General features: G+C 40.5%; 2 long non-coding RNA genes across 2 annotated transcripts; one reads left to right on the plus strand and one right to left on the minus strand.

Annotated features, from left to right (window-relative positions):
• The first annotated feature begins 454 nt into the window (after positions 1 to 454).
• Positions 455 to 3,860, plus strand: LOC26530353 (uncharacterized). The gene is made up of 3 exons (XR_001450044.3): positions 455 to 567; positions 769 to 1,138; positions 1,207 to 3,860. It is a non-coding gene; the product is annotated as an uncharacterized lncRNA (long non-coding RNA).
• Positions 3,861 to 3,873: 13 nt separating this feature from the next.
• On the minus strand, positions 3,874 to 4,823 carry LOC116651068 (uncharacterized). The gene is made up of 3 exons (XR_004304106.2): positions 4,570 to 4,823; positions 4,109 to 4,142; positions 3,874 to 4,045 (listed from the first exon to the last, which is right to left on the minus strand). It is a non-coding gene; the product is annotated as an uncharacterized lncRNA (long non-coding RNA).
• Positions 4,824 to 23,892: the final 19,069 nt, after the last annotated feature.

Here is a 23,892-nt window from a genome sequence, read left to right on the forward strand (position 1 = left end):
GAGAGTGGCGGCTGCATCCACATGTGGATGCCAAGCAGCTGACAGACGCCATTTTGTTTTGGCTTCTGGCATATGGCCGTCTGCTGACGAGGGGAGCCAGGAGATGCTGCCAAGCGAAGCTAGAGCATCCATGTTCTATTTTAATATGACAAATGCACAAAACTCGGCACCCCGCACGTGACTTTTGTCTTATTTGTAAAAACCCGCACGCATTTTCATGGATCTGATGAAAACGGCTCGAATTCTTGAACAGCATAAAGGAATTTAAGTGCCGACATCTTGGCCCAATAGAATATATTATGAAAATATCTGAAAAGAGCAATACTTGAACAGTTTAATAATTTTCATCTATATGCACAGATTATTTTAACCATATCTTTATAGCGAAATGTTTCATAAGATATGTTTAATATTTTTGATATGAGCATAAATTCAACGCATAGTAGGCCTTGTTTTTTTTTTTCATGTAAGTTATTCTGTAGTCTTTGAAAACATTTTTTCACAAATCTAAACAACAATAAAATGTTTATTTTAACAACCTCAGTGAATACTCAATGGATGAAACAGGTACTGGCAACATATGTCCTGACGTATTGATTCAAATATTCATTTCCTTGCCACATTGCGAGTGTGTCTCATGTGCTGTGTTCCATGCCACACTTGCCGCTGTCTAAGCATCCTGTTCCATATGCCATAAATCATAAAAGCAGACAAAATATTCGCCAGGCAAACAACAAAAAATGAACCGAAATTATGTTTTTGCTCCAGATATGTCGCCGGGCTGAGTACGAGGCAGGCAAAAGCAGAGGACTTGAAAAATTCCCGTAGAGTGCGTAGCTTGCATATATGCAGGCGGACGCAGGACGAACGCGTCATAAAACAACAAGGACAGAGCACCAAAAATATTTACAAAAAAAAATACGCTTAAATGCAATTTTTGGCATATTTCTTTTTCGACTCATATGCATGCGGCGCCTGTGATTTACGATGATGCAAAAGGAACTCGAAACAGCAGGACGAAATGCAGCCAGACAGTTGCTTAATGCTCTTTGAAGTGCAACATGCATCCGGCGCCGCGGTGGGCAATTAAAAGTCAATCCAATAAAGCCACCAAAGTGCAATTCATACATCGTTAAATGTAAATATTCATTGAGATTTCTTCGCTCTGCCACTTGCAGCTAATTTATTATTAATTGAATTGAACAGAGCCCCTCCAGCGCAACACTCGCAGCTTGCCCAGCATCAAAGCCCCGTCGGTATTGCTGGCGGGCATTGAAACTGGAGCTCGAGCCGAAATTGTGACCCGCCAATGTGATGGGAGTTTTATGTTCTATTTATGTTGTGCAAACGATGCCCCATAATCGTAAAAATATCAAAACAAATCGTTAAAATCGATCGTCGTGACGTTGTCGTCATTTGGCGCTGCTTCCTCGATTCGAACTCACATTCAGATTCAGATTCTCGAGTCGGGGCCCAAGAATGTGAACGGCTTCATTTGCGGAGTTTGGAGTAGCGTTTGGGGCGCCCACGGCTGTCGATATCCACATAGATGTTTCGTTTCGTAAGTGGCGCGGGTCGACGCGTGTCAATTGAGTTGCTTTGCTCCCGCGCTTATTTGTATTTGATATTGAAAGTATCCAAGCGTGTGTGTGTGTGCGTGCGCCCGCCCATAAACAACATGCCACTGGGGCATGCTACGTCGTTGGCAACACCAATGCCAGCCAAAAGGAGCTCATAAATTTTGTGACTTAATTAAGTTGGCAACACTTGAAAATTATTTGAATTTTTATTTCGGAGTGAGCTATCAATTCAATTGTTGTTGTTGCTTGAAGTGTGTTTCGCTTACATTTACAGATAATAATTGTAAGAGCCCATTATTGAATGCATATTGATTTATAATTATTACATTGGCTCAAGGGCCACCCTCCGCTTAGAATTAGGGAAAGTAACCATTACAAATTGCTGATGATATGGGGTAAAAGCAAAGTAATCCATTAATAGGTATTCAAGATAGAATCGGTGTTAAGGAAAGCATCAACCTTATTTTTCAAAGCTCACAAGCCTTTTCTCCTTTATATTGATATATCCCGTTTAGTCTGAGGCATCGGCTCAAAAACTTTCTTGAAAAAGAAATCGATGTTATTTTTATAGATAGCTGCGCACTTAAATAAATAACGTTAACTACAACAAAATCAATCATGCTCTCTCTTAGGTAAACACATTGATTGACTCGGTCTAAACAACACATTTTGATAGAGTCCAATCCAATTTCCACGAACTTAACTTAAATAAGATCACGACTGCATGGTTTGACTATCCCCTAAATGCTTCTAGAGTTCATGTATTTAAAAAATGTAGCAGCTATTTTCAAAACAAATAACCAAACACGATTTTAGTGCCGTTTGAAAGTGAAAAGCGTGAAAAGCATCAAATATTGTTCTTCGGAGAGTTTGTTTATTTGTTCTGAGTTTGAAAATCATGAAAAAAAAAAAACAAAAACAAATGTGGAAATATTCGCAGCATGCCCAAGCTACCAGCTTCCACCACAGTACATAGCCATAACATGGTGCCCGGAGACCTAGTGGCTCCCGGGGGCAGCTTCCATGGGCCAGTTCTGGCGAAGCCTGTGAGGTGCCACACGATATGTGTTGAGGGGCGCTCGAAGGCGGTGTTTGTTTATCCTAAGGGGGTCGACACTTGGCAGCCACATGCCCCACCATTTGTTTTTATAGGCTCATTTTATGTGCTCTGTGTTTATTTGCTTCGATTGCTCAACACTTGTTGAGGATGGGCCATGTTTATGAGTACTTCGCCCACGCATACGCATAAGAGTGAGTAGTGGCAAATAACGCTTGGCCGGATAGTCCGCACTCTGGCTACACACATAATAACCATAATAATAAGAATTAACTTGCTCATTACCCGGGAACACCACACAAAAGGATTGGAATTGGACAAGGGATGGGACGACTGCCTGTGCCTAGACAGACAAAAGCGTCATAAAGGCATCATAACTCAAAGCCTGTTGAAAGGATAAAACGGACACGGACACACACAGCACTCACAGGCCCAAGCTGGCGGGCTGGGCGTAATAATTAAGTAGTTTTCTATGCAAAATTAGAACAAAGTCGGCAAACAGAGTTCTTGTTCTCACTTCCCGCTTGCCGGTTGCTCAGGTATCTCCTGGCTAAATTAAAATCTCCCTCTGTGCACGGCAAGTGCCCAAGACATTGTCACACATTATCAAACGACCAAAGGAGAGCCAGTAGCAGCTCGAACTCTGCTCGAACTTTGAAACAAAGACCGAAGCCGTCTACTTCTGAAAGGGGTGTGTTTGTGGCGGTTGCTGCGACTGCGAAGGACTCGGCACGCGAGTGGGGGCCTTATTCAGAGACAAACTTTTGCGCTGTGGCAGATTCTTGGCGGGCGGGCGTCGCAACTGCCGCCCCTTGGCTCAATTGCAATTACGGCAAATTACTTTATTACATCCGTAATTGTGTGACCATCGAGCGTGCCATTTTTCGGGCAGTGAAATTAGTAAGGCGCCACAAGTGGTTGTGCCACCTCAGATGGGCAAACATCTACGGCCATGACCCAACTCCCGTATCCCCCCATCCCACCATCCACCGTTCACTCAATTGGTTAATATATAGCGTCTCATCATGTTGCACGCACAGACGCCGCCGGCTACAGGCCCGTCGGCAAATGACAAGCATGTTGGGTACATAATGAAGCTGCACAGGAGTAATACAAAGGTGTCACAGGCTCACAGATTTGTTTGCATATACGTAAATCGGACAAAGCCACAATTGAAAGTTGTGGAAAGCTTGAACATTCTCAATGAATTTTCTCCAAGTTTCTTTACATTTCAGCTGAATTGAACGCATAGATGTGTATAAATTTTAAGAGCTATAACGCTTATTTATAAAAATAAACTAATTTTTGGATGATACACACAATACTTTTCTGAACACAGTAGAGAACATTTTTAAAATTTACCGATTATTCGTGTTTGTATCTTAGACGAAAAGGAAATATTCTCCAGCTGTAAATTGAACATTTTCTATTATTTTGCAATTAAATTTATATTATTTTTGACTTCTCTAACCGTAGATGGGGAGGGAAACCAGTTTAGCCGAATACTGAAATATAATTATTGAATGATGAAAAAAAATAAATAAATGATTATTTCTAGAAGCTTAAATTTGGTCTTAGATCAAAAATTAGTGACATGTTAATAAGTATGTAAAATCTAATATATTTTTTAATTCAAGAAACTAATGTATTGAAGAAAAGTACAGAAATTCGTAGAAACGATTATTTTAATGTATAAATATATTTTAACAGACAATTTTTTCAAATGCAATAATCTCAGTCAATGAGCAACAGACGAAAACTTGGTGAAACAAGAATTTTAACTTAAAGAATTCACTTTTCAATTTATCTAACTTTCAAAACTGAAAATTGTGTTTACATTTTATTGTTGTCATTTGCGCACCTTTAAGTGATCCATTCAAATAATTAGAGTTTATTCTAACAAATCACAGCAGCAACACAATTAGTATTTACCTTTTTGGGAAAAGACATTCTTAAATAGTTTTTCATCCATATTAGCCATAAGGCAAGACTTGCTGTCAATATTAGTTGTAATTGTCGCTTCTCATGCTGGTTTATGATCTCGTGTGTATTGGCTCAATTTCTGGCCTCTGACGTCACTGTTGCGAATTTAGGAACAACGTGTCTGAGCGAAGAACGCGCGCCAAAACTTTGCGTTGCTCTACCACGCAGACTCGGCTCTCGCAACTCAGCCATATTTATTTATGATGTAAACAAACCATTAAGCGGGAGAATTACGAGCGCAGTCGCAGTCCGCGCTCTGCCCGGCCATGATGGCTGCGACGCTGCGGCGCAGCGGCAGAGCGACAGAGCAGCAGTAGTGTGATATAAATCACGCACACGCGCACAAATTTACGATGTCGCTGCCTCTCTCAGCTTGCGAGCTGCATCCTGCTTGCACACGTTTCGCCGGCATGGCGCTCTCTCACTCGCAATGCTTTATAGCTGCCGGGAATGGTTTATTGCTGGCATCTTCATCTTCTGCTTGCTGCACACACACATACACTGGCAGCATGAGCACTGCGCACTCTCTTTGAGAGCGTGAGAGAGAAAGAGAGCAGCTGTTTCTTTGTCAAACATATGCTTGCGTTGTTGTGGTAGACAGAAAGGGAAGCAATTCAACTGGGTAACAGCAGTGGTGTGAGCGAGGTGGCCAATCAGTCTCCGCCCATTTTTCGTGTTGGGAAGCGACACAAAACCGCTAGCAATTCAAAAACTGCCAAAATACAAGCAAAATATTTTGCGTTTTTCTGCAACTTTGGCATAATTTTGCGCAGATGTCGCTACATTTAGCAGCCAAGTTGCAGCCGGCGTTTTCCAGCACTGGACTAATGAGAAACCTGTTAGAGGAGCGCGCAGAGAACTGGTTCATAGCACAACCAAATTTATGGCTACACGTGGCTTTCATTGAGGAACTGATTCTGCGGCACTGGGCAAATTGCTTTGTTTATGGGCGTTTACTTTTGCAGCGCAGACGAAATTTACGAGCTCTTGAGTTTTCACTCGAGTGGTATTTTGAGCGCATCGCTGTCGTTTTTTGAGTGTTTTGTGTTTTCATTTTCGCAGTTAGCGTCCTTCCCCGAGCTCTATATGCGCTTTATGTTGGATTTGAACTTGAAAGTTGCTTTATTAATCATTAAGGAATAAGCGCGTCTATTAGAAGTCATTTATCATTTTGGCACTTGGGCCAAACCTAGATTAATTTGTGACATTTCTAAACTGTAAAGTAAATGTAGTTAATACAGATTTTAAATATGTTATTGTAATAGCGTGCGAAAGTTCATATGTATACAATTTGATCTTTAGGAAAATTAAGGAAGAATTGAAGTGTAGCCCGACCTTCATTACGGAAATTAGGTTTCAGAGAATGAGCTGGGGACCTTCATTAAAAATCGTGCAATACTTTTAATAGGTGTTCCTTCACTTGTAGCGCAGGTATCAAAGCAGTGAACAGTGAACTTTTGGTCTGTGTTTGGTATTCGAGAACAAAAGCAGCAGGTTGCAATCAACAGTTTATCTCTCATCTATTACTACGTTTATCTGTCATCTATTACTACGTTTATATACAAAATATTATCAAATAAAAAATTGATTGTGATGTGAGTTTATAGTTATCCCGACTAGAACCTCTTACTTGTTGTTTATTGATTTTATATATTTCAATGCTTTACACTAATGATTTTCTTTTGATTGGTTCTGTTTTTCATACAATATTAATTAATTAAAACTCAATATAATTATCGTCCTGACCCTGGTTTTAAATTCTGTTTATTTTTTTGTAATACGCAACAACTCTCGCGCTTTTTGCGCATATTTAGTGCATTTCAGTTCTGAAGTTTTTGTCTTATCATTTATAATTTATTAGTTATGCCAATATTCGCCCTTCAGTATCGGCTATAACAGAGTAGGTAGGCAAGATTTAGAAGCCACTCCTTGTCAATAATACAAGGTTTAAATAAAAGTTAGGGATGTGCTAGTTTTTGCTACTGCAGCAAAGTAATATATTGTCGTCTTTTCAGCCAGGTGATGGGACAAGGCCCTTATTCTGGGGAGCTTAGGTTCGTTTTTGGTTAACGGCCTTTCCCCAAATCTGGATTCCATACCTCCAGGTGGGCACGATAACAGTGTTATATACTGTTCTATTACATCGCTGGAGGAGCTTGAATCTTTTACAGGACATCCACTTAGAAACTGCTAAAGAAAGTGGTCTTATAATTGCTTACTGTATTGTATACCTTGCAGTCGTAAAACTCCGTCACACTATGTCAAGTGGGATCAATTATATTTTCAACGGACTGTCCAAATACAAGGTCATATAATTGATCGGGCTCATGGCTGAGTGATGCCGGAGTAGCCATAAGGATTATGTAAAGTGAAGTACCATTAATAAATTAATGAATTATCCAATTTTTGGTGCATTTGGCAAAACGATGCAGAACCTCTTGAAGATGACATTGACGGCTCTGAGCAAAATATCAGTATCGACAACATATTTTTTCATTAAGGCGTGGCTATTTGTATAAACAGAGTGGCAGCTTGGTCTGCACTTACCACCACACGATCAGCAAAGAATTTGAGAATTTGATAGAGGGGATCACTTGTGTGATATACGAAGCTTGAATAATAACTTATAAACGCGATGTACAATCACAACTCTGAATGTGAATTCAGTCGGTGTTGAATGGTGCTGTCCCGTCCTGAAACTGAACAGATTGCAATTTACTTTTTCAAATAGTTTTGGGATTGCGGATGACTGCTGCCGATAAATTGATTCACCTTTCAATGCTTCCATTCAATATCATTTAGAGATGAGTTTCTATTCGAATGGAATTAGAGAATATGAAAGAGGCTAGCTTTTTGATGTGGGATTTGATCAAGATGTAAATTTGACTAACTGGGATGATTGCGTAGAGGCAGACGGGGAGGAATGATGTCTGTAATGCTATTTTGACCAAAATCTAGATAAAGTAAATATTCTCTCATTCTTAGAAGGATGCAAACGCATGCCATCTCTAAGTAGTTTGTGTTCTTAACTAATCGATTCCAACTGTTCGTTGATAGTGCTGATGAAATGGTAGAAACGATGCTAAAATATTTTAAGCTCTAGTACCTTTTTACTGCTTTTGCGTCAGTCATCTTTAAGGCAAAGATTATTATCGTTTTAGTTTCGGTGTCTTATTTTCTTTGTTTACTAATCAATATAATTTATGCGTGATGCAGAGAGACAGAAAATGTATGAGGAACAATCCCTAAATTGAAGCCTAATTGAAATGACGGCTTTGGGCTTTAGCAGTAGTATCCACACTATACGAAATTAAGAGAAATTAATCTTATTACGAAGAAGTTGAGTGTGAAATCGCCCTGTCAGGACGATGGAGCACCGAAACAGACCGACAAGCAGACAACCGCATGAGCAAGCAGCTCAAATTTATAAACTTGCCCATAAAACTTGAACATTGCCAAAAAGGAACAGGCCAGGAGAACAACTGCAACTGCAACAGCAGCAGCAGCTGAGGGATATCGTAAGAGTATATAAAGAAAACCCACCATAAAAAATAAGAAAACACACACTAGCTGCAAGTTTCCAAGCTGAGGCTGAGGCTGAGAGAACCCAAAGCCAAAGGAACCGCAAGGAGCAAAGTTTTCAGTTTTGGCCCAGGCAAATGTTGCGGGCGAGTGGAGGGTGAACGTGCGGTTGCTCCTGCAGCAGGACGGGCTGTGGGGAAGGGAGGTGGGAAGTGGCACTGGCGGCCGTGTGTTGCGTTCTCCCAGTGTGTGACAAACTATCTTAATGGCTTTTCGCAGCTTGGCGGCTCTTAAATGCGAATTTAATTAATTGGACACTTAAGTTAACGACATTTCTTTGCCCGCTCTCGTTTGACTGACTCCGACTGCACACGGCGACGATTTTGATTAATTGGCCAACAGTGCACGCGGTCTCCACAGGAAGGCGAGCGTCCCGTAAACTGAGCCTTCGCCAAGGTGTTGGATGCTGCCCGCATTTAATTGATGGCCCTCACAAGGCAAAGTCTCCCGGCTCGGCAGATTCTCATTGCCATACAAAATGGCGCTGCAATCGGATCAAAGTGTCTTTTTTCTCTTATATACTTATAACGAAATGTCTTTTTGTTTTTATTTAATTATTAATTTTTAATTGATACTATTTCGAGCAAAACACTCAGCTAGATAACGAAATATATTAAATTATTCACATTTTTTGGGGAACATTTAACTGAAATTTTTGAAATTTGATTCTGTTAGACTTTATTGAATCTTAGCTGATCGATTCGCAGGAACTTATTTAGCTGGCTGCTGCTTCTCTTCACTTTTTTTTTTTTGCTATTTAACGTTTTCAGCAAGTGACAAACGAGCCCCTTTTTTTGAATTTCATCTCTTTGAGCGTACCTTGAGATTGTACTTGGTGATAATCTGGACCCTTTCTGGAAATATTTTCAGCTCCGATTTATTCTGCTTCGTATCGGGCTTAAGTTGGATTTAAGTTTGCAAGTACAAAACGAATAATGTATTTCGCAATATTGTATGTTTACATTTTATGAGGCTGTTTTGAGAATCTTAAATCTGAAGCTTGCATTTTAACGATCTTGTTAGAGAGATTGTTGTTATTTCTTTTTTTATTTTGCTAAAATTAGAAATCGCGTTGGTCCACGAACAATGTCAGTGGGGTTGGTGGATGTCTTAGCAGGTTGAATTTGAAATGGCTTTGCAAAATGATGGCTTTCTTTGTATATTTTTTCCCTAAACTCATTTCCTTGTATGCCCTTGATACTGCAGAAAAGACTAGTTTAGCTAACTATATAGCTTCATTTGTGTGCTATTTTATTTAAGCTGTGACCAATTGTATCGGAGGTCCTTGGTTTCTATTCAAAACTTTTGCGTTGTATTTTATTATATTTCTAATAAATATTTTATTTGATAGTCGTTTTTGTATATATATTTTCTTGTGTATTTTGATTTTTTCAACATTAACATGCACTTATGCTTAAATAGAAACATATAATTATTTATAGAAGTAAATTTTAATAGAGCAGGGTTTAACCTAAATATTGACCCTTTTTGAAAGTATTTTTATCTCCGATTTATCCCGTTTTGGGCTGATTTACTTTGTACCTGACTTAAATCAATATTTTAGTTAGCTATTTTATAAGCGAATTTTCCCGGAAATAAAAAGAAAAACATTTTAGCCATTATACACATTTGTTATAAACACACGTAGACACTGAAGGAAGATGTGGTCTAACCATGGTTTAGGCAGAGACAAACAACAGGACCTCTAGGCAATTCCCAGCCCAGGCCAAAACTGGGTTGCCGTTGCAGACGCACATTCATTAATTTAGTACATAAAACATTTTTTGAATTGTTTTGTAGTTTAATGCGAGCACAGTTGAATTTATGTACTCGGGCAGCTGAATTTTCTTAGAGCTAAGTCTGGCCTTGTGGGAGACCCGAAAGTGCAGTCCACAATATCGCTGGCAACTCAAGTTTAAGCTGCGGTACGAGTCCAAAGTTAAACATTTGCCAGTATTCTTTTAATTTATTTTGCGGCAAGACAATTTATTTGCTGCTGTTCAAATGTGAGGCGCTTATCAAATAATTGCCGGCCAGCAAATGTTGCACAATTAAGCGGTAAAAGGTTAGGGCCAGCGTCCACCGGGGTTTGACCGCACAACCGGCCACTAGCCCTTGTTACAACACACACTTACACACACACATTCACCCACACACACCAACACATACCCACACATTCGCACACCCACACACTCAGCTGAACATGATTGTCTTTCCTCCTTTTTTTAGCAGCGCAAATTTTATTTTTGAATTTTTTTTTTCTTGCATGTGTGTTTTTTTTAAAGCAGGACAATTGCTGAGGCACTTGTGACCGCTTGTTGCGCTCCCACCTCGAAAATGTTTTTTAATATGGTCCATTTTCGGCTTATCTTTATTGTCTCGTTTAGTGGACAACGAATGAAAGATGGTGCATTTGCAGACCTCCTCTTTTTGGCTCTGAATTAGCAAATAATATTTTAAATTTCGTTAAGGGCTTAACATTGAGTGCAAGTAGTTGGTCAGAACTTTAAATAAGCGCTATGTCAGTATCTTAAATCGATTTATTTTTTATACCCTGAACCAAGGATCTCAGAACATATAAGAGCTATAGACTTGAAATTTTAGATGTAGGTGCTCCTAGTGCTTGCGCAGATCGAGTTTTTCCGATAATCGACAACTTACACCGTTTCCAAGCAATCGATAAAAATCGATGTCGATCCCTGTCCAAGACATATAGCTTCTAAAATTGAATATATTTATGCATTTGATGTTGGAAGAGGAGGGTTCAGGGTATCCCCTAGTCGGGAGCTCCCGACTAGAACCTCTTACTTGTTTAGTTATTGTAATTCAACATATTTCCAAGCTTATCACTTATTTTAGTTAGCATGTATATATATATATATAAGTATATACATATGTGAGTGCCATTTTTCAGCTGTTTGCTTTGCATGAAATAAAAAATGCGTACGAATTAACGCAGAAGTTCTCTAGTTGATAACCCAATGATATATGTTGTGTTCATATGGAGCTTGAACCTTCGCCACGGGGCCAAAAAGCCACACGGTCTCTGGCGACCAGCTGCAATCGATCATTTTGAGCGCGTGTGCAGTCTCTGGAACCTGATGCCACACGGCAAGGTCCAAGCGGACGCGCACGATGGAGACGCAACGGTTACCAGTTTGTCACACAGAGTGTGGATGTTCGTAGAAGCGATCAAAATGCCGGGAAGACCGGCAAGAGCGGCAAGACCAGCAAGTGGAAGGCCGGCCAGTGCGGCCATCTTGTGGTCCAGTGTTGGGGACCGAGGTGTGTCACATCTCTTTTGTGTCGCACATTTGTCAGAAATTAATCATGCGCTTGTTTTTACACACATCTGTATATATTTGTGTGTGCATGTGTATGTGTGGCTTTGTGCATGGGGGCAGAGCAGCAACATTCTTCGCATTTTGATAAATTGGCCGTCGACCCGTAGGAAGGTGCGAGCCGCTGCTGTCTGGCATCGTCTTAGCCCGACTTTTTAGTCGTTGGCCAGCGCGACGACTGTAAAATGCAATTAAATGCGACCAAAACACACGACTTTGGTGGCGCAATTAATTTTCATTAAAAGCAAGAACTCGAGAAACTACAACACACTCGCATTGCCAACGATCCAACCGATCGCGATATGGCCGATTGGAACACGAGTTACTCACTCGCACTTACACGGGTGCTGGGCCATGGGCTAAAAGCTGCATCGATTGACGCTAATTGATATGCTTATCGGCAATCGATGTGATTACGATTGCGATTAGTCAGCGCGCATGCTCTGCGGTGCAGTTCAATCCACTTTCAATTTGACAGCCCCGACAGACAGGTGACAACTCATAACTCACGATCGCATTGTTCGTCTCACCACTCGTACTGATACTGATATATATGTCCACCGATCCTTAGCATGTCCGCTTCTTTAGTTATGCAAGGCCTGGCCCCACAGCTGGCGGGGAGGTACCGGGTGCGTGGTACCCGTATGTAAAATGCCAGACACGAAGCGTCGCAGTAGCACCGTGAATTATGCCAAGTCGGCGGGTTTTGCTTTTAGTTTGGAATTTTTCATTTCTGCATGCACAAGAATCCGCGTCATCAGCCACGTTGGTCGGTTGGGGCCATGGCAATTCCTTTTTTCATGCTAATAAAGTAATTGATAATATTGTCTTTTAATTCGTTGCATTCAACGTGCCCCGAATACCAATTGAATTCGGTGGCGCATTCACAGAAAAATGAAGATGTTTTTCATCATTTGACACTGAATTGCAAATTAAATCCGAATAAGAAAACAGCAGTAAAAAATCTTTCCAAAACATTATCATGCATCGATTCTATTTCAGATCAAAACACACTCTATTTATATTTAATCTTTCATTCGCTTCGCTTCGCTTCGCTTCGAAAATCAACAACAAAAGCGACAAGTAAAAAGTCAGTTAAAGGGATTTCGAGAAAGGATTTCACCTTTGGAGCAAAACAAATTAGAGATTTCAAATGTAATTTACGACCAAAATGGTTGATCTATGGTGGGTATTAAGGGTTTCCATGGCGTCGCTCCTCGGTTCCTTGTTCTTGCCGCCACTCGATTGTAGTCCAATGGGGGTGGAAATGCGCACATAATACTTATAATAAGCACACACACCTTTCCGTTAATGTGAGGCTGTTTGAATACCCTGTACACAATTTCAAAAAGCGTTCAGTCTGTACTTTCTCAAATTGATTAAGCCATATGATAAAGCCCAGCTTATTACGCTTCTTAAATTAGGAACCAAGTGACCGCAAACAACCCTAATACATCACCTGAGCGGCATATGCCGAACCGGATACGTATCCAAATAATCCAGAACGAGGCTCTGTGGCTAATAATTGCCCGCATCGGTACCTCAGTCTGGATACCATAACCTTTTTCTTATACTATTTTGTAATCGCTTAACTAAAACGTTATTCATAATAAACAAAATAGCAAACTATATATAAATAAAATGGAATATACGGGTGTACTTATATTCAAAGCTTCTAGCCTCAATACTGGTGAAAGAATTATTTTCATACAAACAGACTGACAGGAGGACAATACAAAAAGCCATAACAAAACCAGTACAAAAAAAAAATATTTATCTTAACTCGAAGGAATTTGAGTACGGTAATCCAAAAATTTGTTAATTAAGTGGATTCAAGATTTTATTAAAGCTGTATGGTAATTCTTAGTACTTGCGGGCAGTCAGTAGGTTATTAAAAAGTCTTATAATGGGTATTGCAAAGTCCATCATCAACATAATTATGAACTGAATATGCACGTAAGCTTATGCACGACTATTAGAAATTGAAGCAGCAAACTTGGATAGCTGGTTTTTATTTAAAATTTTTTTTTGTACAAATAAGAGACGCCAACGACGGCCAAGAGCCGCCCGGTCGCCATTCGTGCCATTCATCTTGTTTGCCGCCTGCCGTCTGCTTATACGAATACTGCGTCAAGAAATCTGCTGCAAAACGGGCAAATAAATCAGCGCACTGAGGCGAGTGTTTGGGGCAAGTGCTGTGTGGCACACACGCGCACTCGTACTGGTCCTCGATACTCGTATGTCAAGTGTATTTTTGGACCTCTTCGCTGACCCCGGTCGCACCTACCCGTTGCTAGCCAGCGACAACTCTTTCACTTGTCGTCTTCTGCTTTCTTCTGATTTCCTTTGCTTTTTAACAGGCATCCTTAGCGCCGAGATTTATCACATTTTAGTTGGCAACGTCCACTTATCTTATCGAATTGTTGGCATCGCACTCTCCCGCATCGCAGCCCTCTCCCTTCTTGTTGCCCGTCCTCGACTCATTTGCTCTTGTAATGAATATCTTTGGCATGACCTCACCGTACTGTCGGCCATGGCTTGACGAAAATCTGTTTTATTGCCCCGCAACAAATCGAACTTTCAAAATCTCGTATGACACATTCCGTCCTTTCCGGTTTGGTAGGTGTACATTGTTTTATGGCCGAATTAATGTAGCTACCTGTGCGAACTGGCCGAAAGTAAAAGTGCGTTGTCTGTGACCTAATAACGCGTAATGTCTATAATTTCTATTGCAGAATGGAAGGCGACTGACAATGGGCCTCGCTATTTGCAATAAAGGTCAAGGTCATTGATTGTTGTCATTGCTTTCCCAATGTTTCACCTGTCCAATTTAATGGTATAAGTATTTGTAAGACTGTCCTTCGGCAAGCTGTTTCTTAAATTGAAGGACACAACATGTTTAGCTTGTCTTTTTTTACACTACTCGATAATTTTGCCTGCTGTATCCATCGATGGGAAAAATATTTGAAGACTTCGTGCCCATAATTGCCCATAGGTAAAGATCAAACAAATTTAAGGAATTTACATTTGCTTATTTGGCTCACTGACTGGCTGATTGGTGATTAACGCACAGCCAACAGCGAGAGCCTTGAAACTATTACTAAAGCTAATTACACCTGCAAGTGGGAGAAAATTTTGGTCAAAGCATACAAGATAAATATCAACAACCATAATATTAGTGTAGTTCATGAGCGTAAATGCTTTAGTATCTAAGCTTTAAGCTAATAAATCCACCAATAATTGATCCTTTTTATTGATGATTGATGATCAGCCCACAGCCCAAGGTAGCCTGGACATTTACTTTATGTGTGGGCAGTTTTTTTTTTAAAACGATTGTATATCTCTATCTTACTCGGGGGCCTTGTGACAGATGTTTCACACTTTTCGCAAAATCCACCATTCGTGGCAAAGTTTCGATCTTCGTCTTTGAGTTTCATGCAATTGACTCAAATGCCGTTTTAAGAAATCTATGTAAATTATATTATTATAAATTTGTAAAACCAAAAGAAAGAACTGTACTGGAGAAAGCTGCTTAATACTCCCTAGTATTTAATTCTTATAAGCTTCCACATTTGTTCGTTTAATAAGCTCAATGCGAATCTACAAAATGAAAGTGAATCCAAATTAAGATGGAAAAAAAAAAGATTTTATACCCTGTAAGGAAATAAAATTGAAAGTAATCTGAAATCATGCCAAGCTAACTTCAATTGAGCTCGTTAATTAACGCGTTGACGATATAAATTACAAAATATGCCCAAGGTGGGACACCTACTAAATTAAAAATGATAAAAAGCTGCCGCGAGTGGTAAATAAAAGTGCCGCTGCCGCCGCCGTCGACGTCGGCCGCCTCTGATGACGGTTGAAGTTGCCTAATTAATTTCCATTACAACGTGCCACGAGTTGCAAATTTGCAACGGACAAAAAAAAACGCGCGACAAAATTCAAAAAGTACATGTAATCCCGCCCATGTGAGTGTGTGTGGGCGTGTGTGGGTGTGCGTGCTTGGGGAGGAGGGTGCTGCAGACTGGAGGCGATTAAATTAAGTGGCGCATTAACAATTGCACTGCCAGGGCCAAACTAAATCATTTTGACGCCACTTGCTGCGCGTCACAATTCACACAAAAATTCGTGTAGCACAGAGAGAAGAGTAGAAGATGAGTGAGAAGTTGGCAGCATGGATCGCGGACTTTGGGGCAATTTGTCAAGCCGGGAATTGGCCGCATTTTGATGGGGTTGATGGGGGTGCAACCGTGGCAGCAGCATCTTTAGACCAAAACGTGGCACTCAGTGAAATTGGCTCATTTGCATTCGAAATTTAAATTAATGCAAAACCGCTGAAAATGGCAAAGTTGGGCAAAACTTTTACTAGCGACCGCTGCCTGCCGCCTGTTGGCTACTGCCTGCTGCCTCGCCAGCACCGAATGGAGTCAGGGAGGGAGGGCGGTAAGAGGGCGATCATAAATATTCGCCGGCGCTCGTTAGAGGCTGCGAACGAATGGACGCGAACGCGACTTCCTTACTAACTACGCACGGAAAATCAAGTGGGAAAATGCTGTGGCAGCAGCTGCTCGAGCACCAGCGGAAAATATGTGGCCTGAGCCTGGGCCAGGGCCAGGCAGCAACTTTCTTGCCGCAGTTCCTTATTTCTTATTCCCAGGAGCCGCAGCAGCGTCCATGCCACCAACAACAACAAAAAGAGCAACAACAGCAAACAGAGCAACATTAGAAGCAGGGTGGCAGTGACAGGCACTAGGTAGGGGGCAGGTTGGGGTATGTGTGTGGAGAGCGCGCGTAGAACATCTTACTCGCTTTTTAAAATGTCCAATAAAAATTGCCGACACATTTCGCCCATATTTCTTCGGAATCCCATATAAATCACGCGCTGTAATCCCTCATGCTATCGCCGCGTCGTCTTGGCTGCCGCTGTCGACTTTGCCACCGCCGCCACAGACCAGCGAGGGGAGCGGATGCGAATGCGGGTGTGGGGGATTGGGGATTGGGGCCTGGGTTCGGTTTTGGTTTCAGTTTCGGGTCTGAGTTTGGCAGTTTTGGCAATAAGAAAGTTTTTCTTTTCTTTGGTATGCCCGGGTCTGCATTGGCTTTGTTTAGGGCCCGCGCCCCTCCACGGGGACTGGGTTTTGCCCTGGGTTTTGGACCAGGGTGGTTTTTCGCTCACCCTGTGTGCGTGTGCCCGAAGGCCTCATTATGGCGCCTGCGATTATTTGAAATTGCAAAAGTTTATTCATTGTGGGCGGGCAGGAATGTGTGGCATACGTAAGATCAGAAGATGTATGTGCTCTACACAGATAAATCAATATCAATACATGTGCTGAATTTAGATTTAAATGAATCTTTGTCTACCACTGCGTCCAGTTGAAAAGTAAAGAAATTAACAGAACCAAAATATGGCGATATAAATATTGAAAATTTCATTTAAATATCAATGTGATTGCCTGGTGATTTTCTGGAAAATATTCTACTGAATGTCTGACTTTCTTTTAATGCACGCTAACTAATTTTCGACTCGGTGATTATAATCTAATGAAAAGAAATTAAGTATTTGCATTGTATTCGAACTTGTTTCGCCAAGCAATGTTAGTTATAAGTATATCACATCTAAATGTTTGTTAAAGGCTAATACATAATTAAATATTAAGCTTTTATGGACATTGGGTCGATAGCTTCCCGCCAGAAGCAGTTACTACTTAATTATGGAAGATGGCAACAACGATGCTTCATCTTGAAGTGGGAAAAGGCAGCGCAGACCCTGCCGACCCTTCCAGTCTTCCACCCAATCTTGAACAAACCGAAAAACGCGATGTGCTTTATGAACTGTACACACATGTGTGCGCAACGGTTTGTGTGTGCGTGTGGCTGTTGCTATCAACACCAAATAAATGTACGAAACACGCGAGAATAATGCGCGCATATTGTCCAAATTTGTTCTCTATAAATTTTATTAACAAAACACAACAAAAAAAACAACAAAAATACAAAACAAAAACCAAAAATGAAATGTTTGCCGGTTGCTTACCGGAGAAGTAGCACAGTACAGCAACAATTCCGGATATGCACGGACTTAAAAGTGGCTCGGGTTTCAGAACCCGGCTCGATGGTTGGTTGGATGGTTGGTCGGATGGTCGAACGGTCGGTCGGATTGTTGGGTTGTTGGATGAATGTTGGCGGCTGGTGGAGTGTTACTGATGCTGCCGAGAGGCGAAAGAACTATGTTTGGCGAGAGATAAAGCAATAAATTCTGTCAGAAATTTAATTTGATAATAAATCTTTGGTTCTAGCGCTACGGAATTTATTTGGCTCGCACTCACGCACACACACATACACACACACTTTTCTGTATACACAGCATATATGTATGTGCATTTATAGAAATTCGTGCACATAATAAAACAAAAAGGGCGCAAAAAACGTGCGTGCGCGCCAAGGATGAATGAGGATACCGAACATGACACTTATGGATGTTCCTGCATAAAATCACACACACAAGCACATTTGGGCCATGGCAGACAAGGACTGCGACTGCGGCGTTGGCGACATTTGTCGGGCTTGTTGTCTCTTTATCCCTTTTCAAAATATCACCTACACCTATACAGGACAGTAATGTGTGTGTGTGAATGTGTGTGCTGCCGCCCCGTCAGATGGCACATAAAATGGTTTCTAATCCGGTTGAGGGCCACTCACGCTTGCTACAGCCATTTGGACTTATCACATGGAAATAGCCTCAAGCGTTGATAAGTTTTTAAGTAGCTTGTTTGACGTTCATGTGCTCACACACAGAATATAAATAAACAAGTATCACCAAAGTTAATTTCAGACTAGAACAACTCTGCAGACATGTTATAATGGCTTACTCTAAAGTAAGCTGATATCGAGACTCTATTTGCTTTCCATTTTTTATGAAATATAATTTCTATCATTCCAAAATAAATTTTCCTTTTAAATTCTATGAAGCCCACAGAGCAATCAATACCAACGCAGTTTTCTTAAATGTGTACAATTTGTATTGCATACTTTCGATCGAATCTTAAAAACTAGCAACCGCATAGCCAGGGTTTTTATATTTCTGAACCCCTCAAATGTATGCAATAATAATTTATTTCCAAACATTTCGAAATTGTTTCCCGAATAATGGAAATGAAAATGAAACTTAGTTGCAATATTATTGGAAAGTACTCCGATTGCGTACTTAAAAAAATGAATTGTTGTGTCTGTTCTCTGCTGAGGGAGAGCGTAGAGAGCAATTTTGTCAGGAAATGTGTAACGCATAGAAGAAGATATGTCCGACTCAACCTCTAAATTCTAATGATTTCGTCTTGAAACTTTGCATAGCTCCGTCTTTCTGTTGCAGGCAGCTCATATATCGCAGGAATGATAAGTCTAAAATTAAGCTCTTGTATGGTAAAATATGGTATATGGTTTATTAAATCCTGCAGTGCGATTGGCTTCACCCAAGTACGGATGGAATGCTTGTAGCCATACAAAACAAAGGTTAAAGGTAAAGCGCACACATACAAGTCTAAGATGTGTTCAAGTTGTTGAAAACTTTTGACAAATAGAGGACTATATAGCGACCTGAAAAATAAAATCAGATATATCTTTTTATATAACAAATACCAAACTTAGTAACAGTAAACTTAGTCAGTAACTCCTTGATTGACCTATACAACATTTTTATTATATTTTATTTTTATTTCTGTTAGCTTAACTTACCAATGTTCTCTAGCAACTTTATCAATGTATATTTCTGAAGCCAATAATTTGAATAGAGTTAATTTCAAAATATTTAATAATTATATCGTGTGCTTAGTGGCCTCCACCACACGATCAACTTTCTATTATTTAAAAAAAAAACATCGTAGCTTAATTTTAGTCATTGATCATTTAAGAGTTTAGGGACCCGAATTATATCCACGTGAGCTTGAAAACAGCTAAAGTTGATAACGAAATATTCTATAAGGAAACATAAATTCGATTATTTATTTTCATCTTAAAAGCTTTATGAATCTCTCCTCATAATTAAATCTCCGCTGAATTAAACCGAGTGTATTAATAATACGCATGAGGTTATAAGGGGAAGTCAGCAACATCGATCTTTTGTCTTTTTGTATTTGTATTCAAATTGAGAAGCAGGTGATCCAAGTCGAGCAATGTCAATGTCCACGACAGCTGATGTCATTTGCTGGACATGATATGCAGCTTATTGATAAGGCTGCTTATATCAATTTGAGTTCATTGCAATACCTTATAGAATATACAAAATCTACTGTACTCCACTGTCAATATATGTTGACAAATAAATAGGGCATTCACAAGTGCGTATGTACCAAATCACAAAGTGTTGAGTTTTTTTGAGGGTGGCAATATATTACCTAATCCGTATATACCAATCGGCAGTCTAAATGCTTAAGATAAGGCAGTCAGACAGACGGACATTGCCAAATCGACTTAGCTAGTTGTCCTGATGAAGCATATAATAATCAAAATGAAACAGACATTGACCGAATTTTTTACAAATTTAAATAAGTTAAAGAAAATTAAATTTTTTCTTTTTATATTTCGGAGTGCAAGGAAATTCGTACTACAGCTTATCAATTCAATTGCATTTCGAAGACTGAATACTTTGGCAAAAGTTTCGAAAACAAAATGTTTTATTTTTTTTTGTTTGGTTGGCATTTTGCTGAATCAACAAACAGGGAGAGCCACAGCTTAAAAACTATTGGCGTCATCGTGTTGTCGGTGGCACAACATTCATCTTCCTCGCGCCGGAAACGCCAGTGGAAAACTCAGCAGTAGCTTTGGGCGCTGTGCTCTGGGTTCTGAGTCGGTTCTCTGGGATACAGATACAGCGCTGTTTTTCGCCACAATTTAAATAAAAAGGGAATTTCTCATTTCGGTACTGCAGCAGGAGCCAGAGTCAGAGCCAAAGCCAGTGAGTGATAGTCGCTGCTTGCTCACAGATTGAATGGAGTGCTTCCGACTTCCGGATTGGGATTGGGGTTCAAATGCGAGCGCTGCACTTTCGTCTGGAAAACTGCAATGCACCGCAGAAACTTGACAGCCGTTGCGCAAAACATTGCCCTCCCACCATCAACCCGAACCGCTCCCACGCCAGCAGCCACTTCTTGGTTGACTTTGACTTGGCCAAGTTTCTCATCTCTGGACTGACAACATTTTACTTTATTTTTGGTTTTCTTTGGCTTGGCATAACACAACTGGCGAGCTGCAGGCGCTCTTTGTTGGTCTACTGTCTTGCAGTTCTTCTTGAGGGCTGGCCGAGCCGCAGACACTTTGTCTGCCACCCTCCCATAAATCTAAGCGCGTGTCCTGTGCGACGCAGTTGTCCTGCAGCCTGCGCTTCTTGCTTAAATATTTGTGTATAGAAAACGAAATGATTTCGAAACATCAAAGTGTTGGAGTTCACAGCGCGCCAGCTGAGAGTAATGGGCTTGCTACTTTCCATAGTTTTGTTTCACTGCAGAGCTGGCATCCATCAGCTCTCCAGCCATCAACAGCTGGCGGCCATTTAAATTTGCAGCCCAGAGTTAAAGTCGTCCAAGAGGAGCCAACTCAGACTCAGAGCGCACCGGAAACTAAATAGGAAGTGTATTAGCTTGCAAAACGGAAACGTATTTACTGATCGTATATCTCTGGACAGCCTTCAGCATCACCGTCCCCATCATCGAGGACAGTTCCAAAACAGACACCGACCACGACACCGTCCCCGTCACCGTCACCGATACCGTTATTGCCGGCTGCAGCAGGCGCCACTGCAGCAGGAAATGCAGCTTTGGCTGCCCGCCCGTCTGGTCATCGTGTGGCGCAGGTCCGCAGCTGTTGGCTTGCCCCAGCTCCAACAGATACACTAGCCAGCCCTGTTCAGCCTGGCAAGGATGCTCTTAATTTATGGCATTGAACTTTTATTGGGCGAATTTCTGTTCATTTCCATGCGTGTATTAAGAATAATGGCCGCCAGTGCCGGAAGTGCTTCATTTTAAAAGGGTGAATTTGTTGCCACTGTACCACCCAACACTGGATAGGAACGTATGTATGCACATATATCTGTATATATATATGTATATATACAATATACACATGTTTATAATATAGAATATAAAAATATTGGTGTTGACGGAATTGCTGATTAACTTCCTGACTGACTGCTGATGAACACATAGCAAAAGCCGTATATACATGTTATTACATAATGTTCTCTAAGTTTATTGATAACTCATCCTATACCTCCCTCCCTCCTCCCCCCCTCCCCTGTTTTGCTTATAAATATATATTTAATATAAATTTAGACAGGGCCTGGGCATGAGTTATCTCCCAGAATTTTGAGTATCCCGTAAAACTTAAGATTTAAATTGATAAGTACTTACTAAAGTAAAACTAACTACGCAGCTTAAAAAACATTTATTTGATAATCTTCAATAATTTATACAGCGGATAAAATATTCGAATAAAAATAACTCAAGAAGTCAATTGATGTGAATTTCCAAGCATTTTTTTATTTTTTAAATTCTCTTATGGGTCCATAATATTTAACCGAAACTTCGGCTATCGGTAAATATATAATATTAAATTAATTACGAAACATTGTGCAGATATATATTAACAATTGTGCGACTTCATTAAATTTACGCATTCATTTATCATGAGTCCATTTTTGTGAATTCCATACAAATGTGCAAACAATGCAATGCTGCGGTCAGTACATGAACTCAATGGTAAATTGGCAGTGAAATGCAGTTAATTTATAGATAACAACTGGAATGGGTATAAGGCTTGAAAGTAAACTAAGGAACTGATTTGTCTAAAACTCCATGATCTACGGCAATTTTATAAATATTCTTAATAATCAATCAACACTCTAGTGTCTAATTGTTCTAGACTTGAATGCTATTATCAATAATAATTTTATTTTTCTTATTAATTAGCTTGTTAACCCTAACACATACTTCCTTAAAGTTAATGTCCATACCATATGTATCTAACAAGATGCAATCTTATCCCAATGGATACCAATCGCATATGATAAAATCGTTCGCTTGGGTTGGTAAATTCAATAAAAAATCGTAGTGCGAATGGGGGAACAAAGTGTTGCATTTGCCACCGTGTGACCGCTAGGCGTTGCAAGTGCGTTTATGGTTTGATGATTTACAGTCACAGCCATAAATATTCGCACGGCCAGTGCGCACATTATTCGCGATTTATGCTGCGCCGCCCATAATTCATGCAACAGCACATGTAAAATTTATGCAATTATTAATTTAACACTCCCTCGCACTACAACGGAACGGAGCCATACTCTAACGCTTATTATCAGCTAAAAACTGGGCACGAAAGCAGATCTAATCTGGCCCAGCTAAGCGTTCTAGCCGTACGAACCAATTTGGGGCGACAATGCAACAAATGAACTGCTGGCAGTTGTGCTCGTCGCTGGGGTAACTCGTCCTACCGCCCACCCACCGCACCGTCACCCGGCTGTGGCACCATAATTTACCCGACGAGCAAAAACACTCACGAAAATAATAAATGTCCAATATGTTTGCCCGGCTGGCAACATGGCAAACTCGGCAAAAGAAACCAACTCCCACACAGCAGCAAATCGACAGCAACAACAATAAGAAAAAGCTCATTCATTTGGCATGTGTGAAACAAATAGCAGCTCCAAAGCGTGGCAGTTGTCTGAATGGTCTGCTATGTGCCATGGTCCAGTGAAGGTTCGTCCTGGGGCTGGAAGTAACTGCCGCCGCCCTTAATGCAGGCCACCTGCTAGGCTCGAGTGGACTGCGCGGCCAGGCGGAGTTCGGTTCGAACATGGACAGCATGTCGCTCCATTAATTTGCCATAAAACAGAAGTGGACTAAAATTTGTTTGTAGTTGTCGTTGTTGGTGTTGCTCGAGCAAAAAATTACAAATGGTTCCTAGCGCAGAAAAGATAGTTGGAGAAACAGACAGCAAGATAGTGGCTATAACTACAGCCTGCTAATTTATGAACCCGACAATTTTGATGTTCTGTAAAATGTCCACAATGACATATTGAGAACAGGACAATGTGGCACGAACAGCAAAGCTGCTAAGTATTATAAACATAATTAATTGTTAAGTTTACAATTAATGCTTTAACTATTACAATCGTTTTTATGCATATTAGATTGTAGGCATTTCGATACATAAATGTATGTATGCATTTAAACATGCGTATATGTTGAGCTGAGCTAAAAATTAAAAATGAAACTTGTTTATAACAATTGCTCTACTACAAATTGTAAGCTAATATATACATTATTTCTACTGTTCTGTTCTTCGTTCGTCTCCCGCCTTCTGT

The sequence above is a fragment of the Drosophila virilis genome, chromosome 2, assembly GCF_030788295.1.
Source record: "Drosophila virilis strain 15010-1051.87 chromosome 2, Dvir_AGI_RSII-ME, whole genome shotgun sequence".
NCBI lineage: Eukaryota > Metazoa > Arthropoda > Insecta > Diptera > Drosophilidae > Drosophila > Drosophila virilis.